This window comes from Pleurodeles waltl, chromosome 10 (assembly GCF_031143425.1).
Source record: "Pleurodeles waltl isolate 20211129_DDA chromosome 10, aPleWal1.hap1.20221129, whole genome shotgun sequence".
Classification (NCBI taxonomy): Eukaryota; Metazoa; Chordata; class Amphibia; order Caudata; family Salamandridae; genus Pleurodeles; species Pleurodeles waltl.
The window spans coordinates 1,057,608,269-1,057,626,912 of NC_090449.1; positions in this window are offsets into that span (position 1 = coordinate 1,057,608,269).

Here is an 18,644-nt window from a genome sequence, read left to right on the forward strand (position 1 = left end):
ACAAAGCACAATAAAGGCCTGTCCGTAGTAGATGTGACATTTGCAACCTCCATAGAGTACATCAAACAATGTGGAAATACAACACTTACAAGTACACACACAACATACCTATTTTTTACTGGAAGTACTGATTGATGAGATATGTTCTGAAGTCAGCTGCACCTTCCTCATCTGCCTCCTTATCACTTTCCATATCTGCATCACCAGCCACTGGTGCAGCTGCCTCCCCATCATCAGCTAGTAATGGTATCTGACGTTGCAGGGCTAGATTGTGGAGCATGCAGCATGCCTTTTAGGGAGTGTAGAGGAGGTGCCCTCTAGATATGTCCAGGCACCTGAATCTTGCCTTCAGTGGGCCAAATGTCCTTTCAATTACATGCCACGTCCTGCCATGGGCCTCATTGAAACGGAGTTTCCCTTCCGTGGCACATTTCCATTCGTCTCCATGTCTGTAATGTGGACATGCACTGAAGACATAGGCACATGTCTGACTTCATCCTGGCCATGCAATGGATGTGAGTGTTTGGATCACCCTAGGCATTGTGTATGACCAGCTCCATCCATATGCATTAGTGGCTCTGAGGTGTCAGGCCACTTCCATCTGTGTTGCCAACCTGTAAAAGCTACTGTGTAACTCTCTTTTTATCACTCAGACTATGTGCATATCTGTATCTGGTATTGAAAGGTTGAGGGACTGCCAATATAGTTCCACCACAGAAATGGCTCTCATGGGACAGGAGTATAGGCCTGATAGCTGAATAGGCATATATGAGTGATCTGCTGACTGTAGGGTATGTGTAGGTAGCCAAACTAGGATACTGCAATATGTAGAATATATGTGGTATGACTGCGCATATCATGCATTTCTAGGAGCTATACTTTGTGGATGTGGCCCTCAAACCTGTGGGATGGTGCTTGAGGTGGTAAGTGCCCTGGGCGATCCCTAATTTGTCACCATGGTGTGTACATGTATGACAAAGCCCTAGCAATTCCTATGCTGCAGTGCTGAGTAACTGCCTACATCATGACAAGATGGATATTTGGGGGCACATCTGATGGCCTGTGACTACTGCAGCTTGACTTGGGCAATTGGTAGTGGCAGATAATGAGTGTTTTGGGTTTGCATGACACATGGCTTGTTGATGTGATTCACAATTTGGATTTAGTCTCCTCAGGCTGCCTTATGTATTAGTGGTATTTGTAGATGGTGTGCAGCCAGTGTTAGTCCATGTGTGCCTAAAGAATGCTAAACCTAACCCTTCAAAATGTGTGTTGTCTGGCCTCTGTGACAGATTTTGCCATATGTGGAATGGTGTGTGTGAGGCTGGAGTTGTCATGGTGCGTAGTCCAACTGGTGTACCTGCATGTGTGGTGGCATTGGAAGTGGTCCCTGATGTTACATGTGTGTTCCAGTGGTACGCCCGTAGTGATACTGCACTCAGTGGATGTGTATGGATGTGTTATATGTGGTATATGGCCCATTGTTGGTTCCCCCTAGCAGTGTGCTGAGTAGTATCATATGTGTTGGGTGTCAGCTGCACTGGCTCTGTGATAGGGTCTGACTGATCACTTGACTATACCATAGATTCACATGGTACACATCAAGTGTGAACTGTTTGGGTGTCTGACTTGTATTAGCTAACTCAGAGTTGTTCTCCATTATGGCATCACTGTACTGAGTGGCCAGTCATGTAATATGACAGGTAAGTGCAGTGTGGTCTGTGAGTGGAGTTGTCTTCACTGTGATTGACATGTCACAGAGGACATGGACTTTTCAGGTGTTGTTACTGAAGAGGCCTGATGTGTTGTGTTCAGTCAGCTGCACATTCTATGGGTGTAAGGGGTATGGAGAGCTAGGATGTGTATCCAGGCATGCTATTGATAGTACATCCAGGCTATGCTGTGCCAGCTAAAAGGGTTTTGGGTGACATCATGGGGCTGACTCTAGTAGTGCTGTCCTACTTAGGTATTGATGTAGGTGTGAGGGATGGCATACAGGTGTGGGTAGAAGTGACATGTAAAGACATGATATAGATGAAGTGTAATGGCAATTGCCATTGGCTAGCTATGAACTGTATTGTCACAAATGAACATGTTTTGCCGTGACTATGGGAGGTACATGTTGACCTTTCCCCCCTCTCTGTCTCTCTCCCCCTTCCTCCCTCCCTCTCTTTCTCTTTGTGTGTATCAGCATCGTCTGGTGAAAGAGAAGGGGCAATGGTGAGTGGGGAAACAGCAGCTCCATGACCCAGGAAGCTGGCACTAGCGAGAGTGGAATGAAGGGCGAGGGAAGTGCCACGAGGGAGACCAGATCTACGACCTGTTCTTCTGAATCTTCCTCCGATGGACACTACCGGGCAGTGGTGGAGCCATCTGTGACCAGCCCAGCACCATCTTTGTCCGCCACCCCCTTACTGCCACCACCCTCCCAGTTGCTCCCCAGCAAGTTGCCCGTGCCCGCTCACCGAGGAGGGTGGGTGTCTCCTTCGTCGCAGGCACCTCTGCCCCTTCCCCTGTCAGTCCTGTTGCACGCAGTGAGGTGGCTTTTGACCTCCTGAGGTCCATCTCTGTAGGTCAGTCAACCATCATGAATGCCATCCAGGGACTGGCAGTTCAAGTCCAACAGAGCAATGCATTCCTGGAGGGCATTCACTGTGACATGGCTGGCCTACGAAGATCCTTTCAGGCTCTGGCCTCCACTCTGATGGCAGCCAGTGTCCCTTTGTCTTCCATCCCTCCTCCAACTACCTCTACCCAATCCCAAACCCTCTCCTCATACCCATCCTAAGCACAAGTGCACACAAGCATGCATCCACCTCAACAGACAAGGGTAGCTAAGACAAACACAAGCACCACAAGACCCACCAATGGCATGCACACAAGCAACACACACCTGCAGACACAACAACATCCACTCCCTGCACTGACTCTCCCACCACTCCCTCCTTCACAGACACTACCCCAGACACACCTGCAGCCACCACACCATCATTCACGGATCCAGCCACCAGTCCTATCTCACCCTCAGTCAGCACAATATCAGACCCACAGACATCCACCCCAGTCACCACATTCACACCTACCACAACCACCGGCAACCCCCACATGCTGCACATATACCATACCTGCAGACACCACCTCAACAGACAGTCACCCATCCGCCATGACATCTCCCTGCACCTCCTCCCCCCCTCCTCCCAAGACACTAAAATGCCCACACTGACACATCCAACAGACACCCAGCACCCACAAGCATTCCACGCACACACCTGCACCCAAGACATCCACCAAGACACATCTCACAACCACTCCCTCTCCCTTCACTTCCAATCCCTTTTGCCATGACCGCCCGCATGTGTCTAAGAAACATTTCCTCCGAGGGTTTTCCCTGTTCCCTACTCCTCTCCCACCCTGTGTAACCCCCAAATGCTCTGTGTCCCTCCCCAAGTTCAGCCCTTCCACCTACAAGTCCTCCCTTGCCCACCCTGGTAGTGCCCATGCCCCTCCCCCTGCCACGAAGTCTGCCCATCCCATGCCCAAGGCCAAGGACCCCCTCCCAAGGCCCGACCCAAACCCAAGGTCCCCCCTCCTATGTGTGTGGACGTCACATGCCGTCCCAGGTGTGTATGTTGTGTGTGTACCAATGCCTTTCCCTGCAGTTTGTGCTAGGTAGGCTTACTTACAGTTTTTGTCTTCGTCGCTGGTTCCGGAGTTGTTGTGCGAGCAGGAGCAGTGGGAGGACTTCGAGTTCATGTTCCAATGGGGTTCTGAATGGGTATGGCTTCCTGAAGGTGAGTGTCTCCTTTTATTCTGTCCGGAGATGTTCCAATTAGTTCATCCCCCAGCAGCTCACCTACAACTGCAGACTTGTGTTAATTGAGTAATGAGAGTACCAGCCGCTGCTCTGCCATTGACTCTGGGCCACAACTTTCTTATGCAAAGTCCAGGCATCACTGCTGCAAGCTTCAAAGCCATGCCACAATCTTGAAATGGTGTGCTGCATACTCTATCATTGTTGACTGTTCTAAAACGGCAGAGCATTGCAAAGTTTTACTTTTTCTTTTTTATTAGAAGCACATGCCCCCTGCATTTAGGTAGCCTATTTTTTCTTTGTTCTTCTTTATTTCATTATTTATTTATTTTAGTGTGTGCTTACGCTACACAGAAAACTGGCATCTCTTTTTTAGAAGGCTTGTGGGATATTTATTAATGACTAGACTCGTCCCTGCAAAAGGTCATAAGGATCAAACTCACATCGTCTGTAGTGCTGGTCTAGGTGTGGTTGATGAGAGATTATAAATCCTCAGTGGACATTCAGGCTTCCCTTTAGCTTATCTCAACAGCTTTGATTTGCACAAGTGGATTGATACACAACATACACAACCTGTGCCTCCTGTGCCACCATGCTGTCCCAATTCTGCTCCTTCTTAGTGAGCAGTTTACCTGTTTGTGACCTGTGTGCATGTGTGAGTAGGGGATAGCCACACTATGAGAGGTGTGCCTGTGTGAATGCATTATTAACATTGTCCTTGTTAGTGCAGGGTAAGAGGGCTACAAGATGAAAGTTGAGCTTGTGTGAACATATGCTTGTGTGAGTACAGCATGAGAGGTGTAGTTATGTGAGGGCAGCAGTGTAAGTGTGTGGTCCTGCATGTTGTCTTTATATGCATGCACTTCACAAGGGTCAAACCTATTGGCTTTGGTAATGTTGTTTAGGGTTATGGCTTAGGCTTGCAGAAATGCAGTACAGGGAGTGAAAATACAATTGTGAGTGTATGAGAACTGTAGTGAACATTTGTATGGCAGATGCAGACTATGTGAAAGGAGGTTGAGGCGAGGGCAGCTGACAGACCGAAATGTCACCATAGTGTGGGGTCCTAGTTACTTTTTGCCCAATGTCCATGGCAACCTAAACTATGCCACTGAAGTAGGGGTTATGCTGGACAGTTTTTAAGCAGCTCTAGTGCCTCTTGACCTAACCACTTCCTTGTGGCAGCAGACATGGTTTTCTGTTGACGCTGCACTTTATTTTTTCATTGTGCGCTAATCACGCTGCAAACAACCCATATTTTTTTTTTAAATGCAAGTGTGTGTAGACTAGGCCCTTCTGGCAGGGTCACCCCCAAACACACTCTATGTGTTCTCAACCCATTTTTGTTGTCCTTTAGGAATCAGCATACTTTACCATTACTAACCAGTGCTAAAGTGCTTGTGCACTCTCCTCTAAACAAGGTAAAATTGGCGTACACCCAATTGGCACATTTAATTTATTTTATTTTTAAGTCCATAGTAAAGTGGCACTACATCTACCCACATCTACCCACAGCAGGTACATTAAATGCTACTAGTGAGACTGGAGCACATATTATGCCACCCACTTCAGAACTCCTTTAAACACGTCTCAGGCCTGCCATTGCAGCCTGTGTGTGCAATTGCAAATTGCCAATTTGAGCTGGCAAAATAAACATTATGCCAGGCCTTAACCTTCATTTTTATTAAATATAAGTCACCCCTAGGATAGGCCTTAAACAACCCATAGGGCAGGGTGAAAAAACTGGGACATGCACTTTTAAGTTTTACATGTCCTGGTTGTGAAAAACTCAAATTCGTTTTCTACTACTGCAAGGCCTGCGTCTCCCATAGAATAACTTTGGGTTATTTTAGTGCATCTAATAAGTCATAACTTTAAGTTGGGCGCAAGTAGGAATTTAAAGTTTGGTGTCTAAAGAATTCTAATGTAAAACTATCTTTAGTGTTAAAGTTAGATTTCAAGTCAAAAGTCTAAAATTGCCACTTTTAGAAAGTAGGCGCTTTCCTATCCCAACCTTTTGGTGCCTGCAGCCTGTATCCTGGGCCGCATGACTATGCGTGGCTGGCAGTTGCTCTTGGTGTATTACCCCCAGACACCTCTGACGTGATGGGGGACAGAGCTGTCACCTGTCCCACTTACACATCACAAAGGCTCTGCTGCAGCAAACTTACAAAGGGGTTCACACTGGTCTTCTCTGCCCCCAGACAAGCTGGGACCAGGTCAGGGAGGCAGGAACTATCATGCACCTTTGGGGGTGGAAACCTCCAGAGTCTTCTCCTACGTCAAAGCTTGCACCAAGTATCCATCTCTCAGTCATACCCTCAGTCCGAGCTCTTGAGTACACTCCTGGATCTGTGGATACTACAGAAGAAGGATGCCCTGCTGCCCTGATGCTTGAGGCCTGCCCTGCTTGCTGAGAAGGAAGACTGGCTGAAGTGACTCTAAGGGTCAGTTCACTGACCTTCTGTTCTGAGCTACAGGGACATAACAAGCTCCTGAAGCCTCCCTGCATCTGAGCAGCTGATCTGTTGCCTAGATCTGCAACTGGAACTGCCTGAGCCCTGCTGGCCTCTGTTGGAGTGAGTCCCTGTTCCCCAGGACGTGCCCCTCAGGCCCTAGATCCTTGGTGTGGCATTGACTGAGCTAAGGAAGAAAGAAGAAATCCTGAACTTTTGGGCTGTTCGCAGCCATGAACGGACAAGTTAGGGTCAAGATCTTGTCACCCACAGTAACTGCCAATGCAAAGCTCCAGTGTACCTGACTCTTCACGCTACAGCGACCACCAGTGATGACCAGCAACAGGAGGTCTGAACTTTGCACTACAGCAACAACAGCCCACAGTCATGATCAACGCGAATCTCCAGCAACAGCTGTTCAATATGCCTAATAGGATCGTCCCACTACACGGAGTGTCTGCGACACCCAGTCTGCTCTTCGCATTACAACAATTACCTTAATCAATACTCTCCTCGAGGCCTCCTCCAACACGAACGGAACTCTGCACAGGATTTTAAAAGGTAACTTTTTCAGCAGGACTAACCTGGTCTCTGCATCTGGCCACTTCGCCTTCGTGGTCGTCCTGAACTTGTGACTTTCACCCAGTCTTGCATGACCAGATAACTGCGAGTGGTGGTTTGGGTTTTTAGGCACTATACGAACCTAATCTTTGGGACTGCATATCTCGGGTCCTTCTGATTTGTTTTTTGTTGTTTTGGTCTCAAATAATTTATTAAATGTTACTCTAGTTTTCTAAATAGGGGTGGGATTTTTTTGTTTTGTGATTTCACTTTATTACTGCTTGAAGTGCTACATAAATACTTCACACATTTGTTTTAAGTTAGGCCTGACTGCTTTTTTGCAAAGCTAACAGGATGTTTAGAACAGGTTAATTTGGGATTGCTTGTGACTGCACCTGATATGAAATGTGCTTGCTGCTTGAGAAGGGCTTTACTCCTCCTCGAACCGTAACCCAATTCCTACAGTGTACAAGTTAATAGCCTTCAAACGCCCTTACCGAGAATGTCTGAAACATACCTTGGAGCAAATTAGTTCACACATTATATTGCACCACCTCACCCTTTACTGTAATACTGCATAGTTGCAAGTATACCTGTGAGTGTAAGTTCATACAACAAAAAACCTAAGGTTACACTTATACGTGGTGTTAACTGCGCACCAATCTTCAACTTGGGTGAACAAATGAGTAAATGTTTGTTTGTCAAGACCAACTGATACTACAAGATTGAGTGTCCTGGGACTGTATCCTGAACCCCGCCTGAACAATCAACGGCAAAGCCAATAGGTCTCGCTTTTGAAAGACGTGATCCAATCTTTTTTGTTTTGCCAGTGTTGTTGCTGATACTGCTCAGCATCTACAAATAAAATGCCAAAGTCTAGCCCCAGTGTGATAATGTACACATAAACATACATCATGACATGGCAGTCATTTTGGCTTTTGGGCCCAGCTTAATGAAATATGTGCATGCATGCAACACCACAATGTGTCATGCCATATTGGCCATTAGTTTATTTTTTTATTTACCATCCCAACACAGTGGACACCTCTCTTGGAGCAGTAAATTAAACAAATGAAATAAAAGGTGAACAAAAGTGCATTTACAGAAAGAAGTGGCCCTGCAGCAAATTGCAATTGTCAGGCGCTTTTAAAAAAAAAAAAAAAATTAAATTTAAAATAAAGTATGACAGTAGACCACTAGACTCAAGCTACACCTGTCTTAAGAGCCCCAATCAGTGCAAATACTATCTTGGGTTGCATGTGTTCCTGTTCACAGACGACCTAGCTTGGCAGTATGGGGTGTCTGTTCCCATTGGAGCAGGATCAAGGCTGATTTGCGTATGGCTGGGTCTAATCTGAGGTGGCGCGGTGGTGTAAAGAAGCATGGGTTGGAATGCTTTCCCGAGTGAATGCTAGTGGTTAGACTTATTGCAAGTAACCTCTATCACCTTTTGTGCGTTTGGCATGGGGAAGCAACAGAGGAGCAGAGGGTTGGATGAACAGTTCAAAGCTCAGACAGGGCCAGCGGTGAGTAAGGATGGGCAGAAGGGTAACCGATGGGGTTATATCAAAAAGGTTGAGCAGGATGGGGAGAGGTAGGAGAATGTATGAACAAACAGGCAGTGGGAGAGCAAAACAGGGAGTATGGACTGCAGAAATGTGAAGGTTGATGCAGCACGCAGGAGAGAGCAAGAAAACACATTCACTTCCATGGAGTGCTAAAAGCAAAAGAAAAAATGACTCCCAACAGTGGAAGGGTAAAAGTCACCCGGTCAAAATCATAATAAAGAAGCTAAGCTCAAGGGCGCAAACAGAAGAAGACGGAGGAAAACCATTGAATAGTAAGCAAGCAAATGAATCTGACTAGAAAGCCCTTCAATGGACTGATCCAAAGTCAACATTAAGTATTGCCATTGTATACAAACAACAGTTTTCTCAACAGAAGACAGCTAGAGCTCTCTGTGGAAAGACCTAAAATGTGAAGGGCAGATAGGTTCTGCTAACAAGTGAAGGGAAATGTTTCAGATGTCTGCAAAATGTCCCTGGGGGGAGGAGGGGTTTCTATGCCAGAGTGCAGGAGCAGAGATCCACAGTGCTGTGCTCGATGCACTCTCGGGATTCCAAGAAGACTCTAGAGGAGTAGCATCCTGAAGCAGGACAGTAAGTAGTAAATTTCTTCCTAATAAAGGCCCATCAACTGTTATAAAAGACCCAGTGACATAGGCAGACCACTTCTGTATGTGGAGCAGGGGAAGGGAGATGAGGTGGAAACAAATATGGGACCATCTGGTGACTCCTAAGAGGAACTGGGCTGCAGAATTTTAAATTAGGTGAAGGAGTTGAAGAAAGTATTGTGGGAGACAACAATATAGACAATGATATAGTGCTGATGAGAAAAGAATTGAAGGATAGAACTTTATAAGGTAAAAAAGATAGTGCAAGGCTATGGGTGTGGCCTTTTAAAGGAAAGCTTGGAGTCAAAAATAATAGCCAGGGTGTGTGCAGAAGTAACTGGATGTGAGGTTTGGTGGTGGTGCTAGATCCCTGGATCACCAATCATTTGTCTATGAGTTAAAGCACTTGCTGGAGATAAGGACCTCACTTTTTCCAGAATTTAATCTGATGGAGGTTGTATCTATGGTCATGGAAAAAAAACAGTTAGGTCTCTATTAATCAGCTGGCTGTTATTCTGCATAGTTATCAATTTGGTTGGATTTTCCACAAAGAATGCTTCCAAATTCCAGTCTAGATGGGGGAATACAATTCAAGACTCTTCCTTGCAGGGTACAATAGGGTTCACCCTTAGGTCTGGCTCTATATAACAAATAAATTATGTTAGAAATGGGGCCTCTAGTTGACAGTGGTTTGCACCCTGACCAAGTAGGGACCCTCACTCTAGTCAGGGTAAGGGAGTCATACAGCTGAGATATCACCTGCTCACCCCCTTGATAGTTTGGCATAAGCAGTCAGGCTTATCTCAGAGGCAATCTGTAAGTATTTGTACACACACACACATACAGTACAAGGTGAAAACACCACAAAAGTACTCCACACCAGTTTAGAAAAATAGCCAATATTTATCTGAAGACCAAAACAACAAAATTCCAACGTACACAAGCAAAGATATCACTTTTAAAAGCTTAAATGTAATTGTAGTTCCTTGTAATCAATGAACCACTTAACTGAGACAAAGTACCTGAGATGCGTCAAAAACAAAGAGCATGTGGGTCGCAGGGGAGATGATACATTGAAAGAGCTGGAGATACATTGGTTTCTTACTGTTGCAGGGGAGGTGATGCGTTGGTTCCGTACTGCTAGGCAGGGGAGGTGATGCTTCGGTTCCTCACTGCCAAAGGGGAGGTGATGCGTTGTTTGCGGCATGAAGCATTGGTTCCTAACTGCAGTGCGGTGTTGATGAAGGAAAGGGGCCCAGGGACGATGTGTAGATGATGTGTCGAAAGTCAAGCCGTGATGCATCAATCTCACAGCGATGAAGCAGGCACTGCTTCGGAGTCAAGGCGGTGCATCATGGACTTCGGAAGTGCAGTGCTCGAAACCCATGCAGTGGTGTTTTTTCTGACGCGCTGCAATGGAAAGCTGGGGCCTGCGTTGAAAACCGTGGTTGTTGCATCAAGCGGGACCACGCTCTGCTGCGGGCAGCAGCGATGCATCAAATCCTTACGGCGATGCGTCGGTTCGGAATGGTGCTGTGTGTCGATGCATGGATTTTTGACTTGTAGCACCAAAAACCTCCTTCAAGGGCTCAAACTGGATCTGTAAGTACTTCACAGGACAGGGCTCTCAGCAGAGGAGTGCCAGGTGCTGGCAGATGGAGTCTTTCACATCCCTGAGACTTCGTGACAGAAGGCAAGCTCAACTCCAGCCCTCGGAGAACGTTGAAAAGCAGGATGTAGTAAGCAAAGTCCAGTCCCTTCACTTACAGGACAGAAGCAGCAAGCAGCAGGCCAGCACACCAAAGGAACAGGCAGAGTGGCAGTTGCTCCTACAGCGTCCAGCTCTTCTTCCTGGCAGAATGTCCTCAGTCCAGAAGAGTTCTAAGTATGTGGGGTCAGAGGTCCAGTACTTATACCCATTTCTGTCTTTGAAGTAGGCAAACTTCAAAGAGAAGCCTTTGTAGTGCACAAGACCCTGCCTTTCCTTCCCTGGCCCCAGACACACTCCAGTGGGTTGGAAACTGCTTTGTGTAAGGACAGACGTAGCCCTATTCAGGTGCATGTGTCAGCTCCTCCCACCACTCTAGCTCAAGAGGACTCATCAGGATATGCAGGGCACACCTCAGCTCCCTTTGTGTGACTGTCTAGAGTAAATTCACAAACAGCCCAGCTGTCATTTTACCCAGACATGTATTCCACAGGCAGGCAGAGAAACAGAATGGTTCAGTAAGAAAATTCCCACTTTCGAAAAGTAGCATTTTCAAACTTACAATTCAAAAACCAACTTCATCAAAAGTTGAATTTTTCAAATTGTGAGTTCATAGACCCAAAACGCCAAATCTCTATCTTCTCCCATTGGGAAATTAGACTTAAAATACATTTCAAAGCAATCCCCATGTTACCCTATTGGAGAGGTAGTCCTTGCGATAGTGAAAAACAAATTTAGTGGTATTTCACTCATTGGGACATGTAAACCACACCAATACATTTCCTACCAAGTGGGTGCACATGGCAGTGTAAAACTGCACGCACAGGCACTACAATGGCAGGCTTGAGTCATGACTCATATGGGTGGCTCAACCAGTGTTGCAGGCCCACTAGTGGCATTTAATTTACAATCCCTGGGCACACCTAAAGCACTAGACTAGGGACTTACTTGTAAATCAAATATGCCAATCATGGATAAACCAATCACCAATACATTTTAGGCAGAGTGCATATGCACTTTAGCACTGGATAGCAGTGGTAAAGTGGCAAGAGTCCTACAGCCAACCAAAACAAATCAGAAAAAATAGGAGGAAGAAGGTACAAATTCCTGGGATAACCCTGCAAAAATGGCCATGTCCAATGAATGACAAACACTTTGTGGATCATCCCTTGGTTATTACTTTATGTATCTGAAAACACAATAGCATAAATGTACAGGATTACCAGTCAATTATTGTATAGAGAACTAGTGCAACCTTTATCTTGCCACTCTAAATCTCAAAAAAGCTAAACACCAAACCACTTTATCATCACCACACTAAAGGCCCGATTCACAAAGGAGAAGTTAGACTAAAAATCTAACTTAAACCTAAAGTTAAACTTTACTACTTTAAGTTATTCACAAAGGTAAAGTTAGACCAAAAGTGTAAGTTAGACCAAAAGTCTAACTTTACTACTTTTCGGTATTCATGAAGGAAAAGCTAGACAAAAAGTTTAAATTTACTAGTATAACATTAACATTTTGAACTAAAAAAACACAGAAATTCACCAGTAACTAACTATAACCTGGGTCCCTGCCATGCACTGCTTATGACCTCACATATTACATCACTCATGACATGTTGTATGGTAGTGTGTTTCTATTGTTAGGACCAGTTTTACATAGAAATTCAGTTATTGATTTTCTATTACCTTTGGTGTCATTTGACAAATCTTCATGAAACCTTCCCCAAAAAAAGTATCATCCACCATGGATTCTACCTGGAAAGAGTTGGGGTAATCTGTCAAGTGACGGCTGAGAAAAATGGGGGTCCTAAAACACATTTCACATATGCAATTTCCTATAGGAACTTTAGACAATGCTACAGTCAAAACTGCTGGACAGAATTACATTACGTTCAGTAGAAAGCTAGATCTTTACCAAGTAAGGCCCATATTTATGGAAGGTTAGAGTCACCTGAGGGCCATTAATTTTGATGTTAAAGTGGTGCTAACTTAACTCCATATTTATATTTTGACACTAGATCCGTCTAGCATAAAAATATTGGAGTTAGCGACATTTCTAGGAAGTGCCAACCCACCTTGCGTCAATGAGATGCAAGGTAGGTGTTCCCTTGCTAAAAATGTTGCTAGCCCCCCTGCGCCATATTTAACTCCCGACGCTAAAACAACGCACAAGTAGGAGGCGGACCCAAATAACGGCGCTTAGCCCGGTCAGACCAAGTGTTAATGTGCATGTAGGCCCATCTCCATGGAGGTACACCATGGAATGGGTACATAGATGCCCACCCCACCCCTGCATCACCACCACCTACACCACAGGGACACTACTGGAGGGGGTTACAGGTGCATGTATGTGTGTGGTGTGCCACTGGGGGCCCCTTACATGGAGCCCCCTGGCTGGCATTGGGTGTGTTGGGCTCGCCCTGGGGACACTGGTCCCCTGTGGTGAGCATTGGGGTAGTGGTAATGCCTCCTGTCTATACTTAGACAGGAGTCATTCTTTGGCTGCTTGAATGTCAAATAATGACCCTAGGCTGACAAGCGCAGATATTTTGCCGCTAATCAGCTTAACGTAATTTGTGACCCACTAGCACCATTTGCCCTAACGCCATGCATCAATGGCCAGCGTATTTTTTTGAGACGCTAGCCATTATTTAGCACCACCATGCGTCATTTAATAAATACGGCGCACAGATGGCATTAGGGAATGGTGTTAATGCGTGTTAAAAAAATGACACACAGCTGCGCTAGCGCAGTTGTGCACCATTTTTCATAAATATGGTACTAAGTGTGTTTTTTTGGTGTAAATCTGACCAGCAGATTTGAGGAATTACGTTTTAAAATTTATAGCTATCTAGTCACACTGTACTCCTTTGGATTTTGCAGTGGATTGTTCAGGCTTTTAAAATAATATATTATAACCAATAAATGTAAAGTAGTATGTTATTGCCATACCATACTAGACCTACCTCACACAAGGTGTGACCCACCCCCTTCCCACAAACCCCCGCTCTGCACCACCTTTGACCGCGCAATGTGTTGGGTCGGACACAGGCCAGGCCCTGCACCCAACACCCAGCCTCACTTCATGCACAGAGTGGGGTCGGCCACAGAGTCAGGTCTGCAGCCAAACGCTGCATGCAACCCCTCCACGGAGTCCAAGACCCCATTGTTGGACTACCCCAAGATCTTGCAGTGCCCTAAAGCCCTGCCATAGTTTTCTTTTCACAGCGCCAGCAGTACCACAGAAGTACCATCCTAGGGCCGCCAAATTAAATGGGGTCACATGAGCCCTGCGCTGCCTTGAAAACTAATTATTTTTAATTTGGCCCCAAGGACTGCCCCACTGAGAATTACCCACAAGGACTAGGAGGTCAGGGTACCCCCTACTCTGCCCCCTTATTCCTTATTTGTATTTGTTTTCTTTGACACAAGGACTGAGTCCATGAGTAATAAAATGACAGCAACAATTTTCTCTTCACGGTGCGGCCAGCCTGTTCGATTGCCTGTTTTGAGCGTGTGGTTCTCCGCAGTGGTCCCACTGTGGTACCGCATCATTACAAATACAGAAATTGTGAATTATATTTTTTCTAAAACTACTGAACGAATTTGCACCCTATCACAAAAGGCAGGTTGTTGGTGTATAGACCTAGCTTTGTGCCAAATTTTGTGTCATTCTGTTCAGCTGTTTTAGCAGGGAAGTTTTCAAGTCTCCTATGGAAAAATGCATGGGCAAAATGCGTTTTAAGATCCCCTTTTTCTCAGCCACCGCTTTACAGACCACCCTGAACCTTTTCATAAAGGAGCTGAGTTGGTTTAACCTTTTTTGTGTAAAGTGTTTTGAAGATTTGTCAAATGGCAACAACGTTATTAGCAAACAAAAAAATAATTTCCTAATGAAAACCAGTAGTAAGTATAACTACACTGTGGCAAAAACGATAGATAGATAGATAGATAGATAGATAGATAGATAGATAGATATTATTTATAAATCCCTACAGAGGTATTAGCAATAAAAGTTCATAATTCAACATCGCCAAAATCCAGTGGCACAGACACTACTGCTAAACTGCTAGATTGAAGTTAAGAAGAGAAGAAATCTTACAGTCTTTTCTGCCACTGAATGAGTAGTTATGAGCTAAAGAGCATGCATCGTCAAATTTGCCACTTCCTGTAGCACCATTGCAACTTGCTGGAACACTTAGATGAATAGACCTATTCAATAACTTGGTATTAAGATGGCAAACAATTATACGGTGTCAGAAATGTCTTGTAGCCACTAAGGCTCATATGTATGAAAGGATTTTGCATTTCTTAATGGTCCAATAGCTATTTCAGGCTGTAAAGAAATGCAAAACAGCCTTTCGGTATATATGAAAGGGATATGCAGCGTCGAAAAATGTGATTTCTGTTCAGTAGAAATCGCATTTTGGGTATTGCAAAATAGGAACTCGCTAATAGGGATTTCCTATGTGCGATTCGGTAACCACGTGTACAAAGGATTTCCTAATTGTGACTAATTGCAAAATGGCGATTTAGGAAATACAATTACCAGTGATCCAGACTAGGTGGTAACCAGGTGTAAAGTACAAAAACAAATGCAGCAGGCTTTTTCACAGATGTGGCTTTGTACATTCTGGCAAGGAGGAGGAGGATTTTGGTAGAGAGGCAGTGAAGGAGGAGGTGACAGAAGATGATATTTAGGGCAAAGGTCACCCTGTTTCAACTGACTCAGGAGGAGATTATAGCTAGATAAGACTCAGCAGTAAGGTAATACTTCATTTCTTTGCTGAGTTACAACCTCAGCTACAGGCCCCAACACTCATTTAGACTGCTGTGGTTGCCAGTCTGGGTGGGTTGAGTACCCTCAAGGCCACTGATGTGCACGATTTCAGTGCGTATCCTAGCATTTCCTAACAAAAAAGCAATTAGAGACATTTCTTTGCCTTACTGTAAAGTTACCCAGGAGTCCATGTTTCAATGTGCGGGATGCCCCCAGCACCCAGGCAGGCTTGTCTTCAGTTCCCTGGTCACTTGCCTATTTTGATGAGCTTCCCCACCCCCCGCTGGCAGTGCCCAATCTGGTTTCTCCCCTACCGTGACTGGACCCTGGCTGTCTAGGACCTAGGAATGAATAGGAGAGGCATTTCCTGGAAACTCCAAGTCCAAATAGGAAGTGCTATAGCTGCCCTTTGTTCTGCCAAATTGTACTGTCTCTTCCTAGATTGCTAATCCCTGCTAAGGGGTCAGCAGCGATTGCTGGACTCACAGGCAGGGTATTGTTCTCTGAGAAAGAGTATTTAACTCCTCCAGTTAAGGATGTGTATTCCAGCTTTGGAGGTGTGATGAGTGGCAGAAGAGGAAGCTAACAGTACATTTTTATAAAGTTACTCTTCTAGTCAAGTCACCAAAATTCTGATTTCACCATTACATCATGTTTTGAAAATTGAGTAGGCAATAACTCTGAAGCATTTCTCTAACATTTCCCAAGGTGGAGATATCAAATAAAGGTTTTAAATTCCATTTAGTCCTGTTAGGGAAAACATTTAGCAAAGTCTACAAGGTGAAATTGCTTTTAAGTTTCATTTCACTGCAAGCGCATGCTAACCCCAATTTCTAGTGTGGCATTTTTTATATATTAGCACCATGCCTTGTGCATGTTTATGTACATATATGTATAGATATGCGTATGGTACTTTTATAGTACAAACCTAACCACAGGCAGCCCTAGTGGGCTTACAAGGCAGGCTTTAGTGGTGATTTATGAACATACAGGCTTTTTCTACAAGACAAAGGTACTTTCCTTGCTATGTGTCATTGCTGTCCATTTAAACTGCAGCCCAGATAGAGTACAGTGGTACTCCTGGGATATATATATTTTGTCCAATATGTTGCTGAGGTAAATACACACAGCAGCCCACAAATGACATTTAACTTCCACATCACAGGTGCATTTTCTGCACTATTTTCAGTGGCCTTACAGGACACCTAAATAGACCAATTGGGTGAAACAAATTTTACCCGTAGCATTTTAGGGCCAGAGCGCACACCTTGTAACACTGATTGTCAGCGTCATGGGCCACAGAGTCCTAGTGCAAAAAGTGAAATCTAGAAAAAAAGGGAGAGAAATCTGGGGTGACCATGCAGAAAAGGCAAATTTGCTACAAGAAGATAATGTAGAAACCCCTTCCACCAAAATGAGGCAAGAAAAGGACCCTGCACTTAAGGATACAGGGATGTGGGAGGATGCGGGACAAGGGAATTATACATAAAGCAAAAACAAAACTCACTTCCCCCTCCTTACTTTCATACACTGGAAACTTTCCCAATGTATTCATACTCAGCCATATTCCAAAACCAACAGCTCAAGGAGATTGCATACACGTTTTTATTATACTTCAAAAAAATCAAGAAAGTCTCTTCATGATTTTATCAGATATTTTTTATATCAAATCTTTCAATTAGTACATCATTATAGCTTCTTCTATCTAAAGCTAATACTTTCATACGATTAAATGCCACCCTTTTCTAAAACTCAAGCATAAAAACTAACATCATTCAAACACAGGCATACCCACCCACTCAACACATTCACATATACAATCTATATGACATTACTAGGGTCTGTCTTCTTCAAGGGATCATGGTGGTACTTTTTGTAGCCCACAATGTACATAAGTTCTGTTGAGTTTTCCATCCATATGTATTATACAGTAAACATTATCACACAATTTATTATGATTTGTTTTGCTGTCTAGTGCTTCCGATGTTTCCTTTCAGACCCTATTTTTTTAGGTACAGTGCCCACGTACGTTTCAGTGCTATACGGCCGGATTTCCATCAGCCTTCTTCAGGGCATCAATATAGTTTTAAAAAATTCCACTAGAGAATAGAAGCCAGGAGAGGGTGACAAACCTCTGAGAGGTAATTGCCACTACTTGAAGAATTGTCAAATTCACAAGCATATCACCTTTTTCAATTCATGTAGTGTCTTTTTATGAATGCTCTTAGGCGATCCTTTAGGACATGGTACAAGGCCAGTCCAATCGATGTATTTCTCCACTGGCGTATGGTCAACTCTTCCATAATACAATGAGGGCCTCTCCTTTTTGAGTTTGGACGCCATTCTTTAAGAAAGGTGATCAGAGACTCAGACCCTCAGATAGGTGATTTAAACAACAATGATGTATGAAATTAGGAAGAGGTTGGAAAGGTTTTGTTTTTGCTTTATGTGAAAACCCAACCCCCACAGATGATTTCAACATCTCTCACTTGGTGATCCGCCTGCTCCATCATCAACGCCCAACCACGTATGTTCTCTTTGTAATCGCACTCCCATATCTCACCTCTCAAGCCCCCTTATCCCAATCTGTCAATCACAGGTTTGTTAAATTTCCACCTGTACCCTTGACGAGAAAAAAGGCTTTCAGAAGGAGAACCTTAGCAGGTACATGAATGTGTGTGACTTGGACCATCGACAGCAGAACCATGCATTTTCTATATTGGCATATCTATCGGGAGGCTATACACTGGACCATAATTCCTCCCTATCCCCCTGTTTATTGGTCTATTAGCGCAGAACCATGCCTCCAGACTTTAATGTGATCAGCCTAATGCATTCTGTTATGTGTAATCTTAGCTCCCTTGGACCAATCATGATAGCCCACAGGCTAGCTATGATTTGTAACAGAAACAGATTAGTAATGAACATGTGTTCTAAATAGGGCTGGGCTTGCTGAGTCACTGAAAAGTAGGACCAAGTCAAGTTTTCAGAATGACCATCAAAGAGGCAAATATTTTTGTGCAAAATCCTTAATACGTAACAGGGCCTCATCCATATTAGCTGTTGATACCATGAAAACCTTACAGAATGTTTCTAGTCAGTGTGTTGAACCAAGTCCTGGACACATGGATGTAACCAGCACTCATGCAT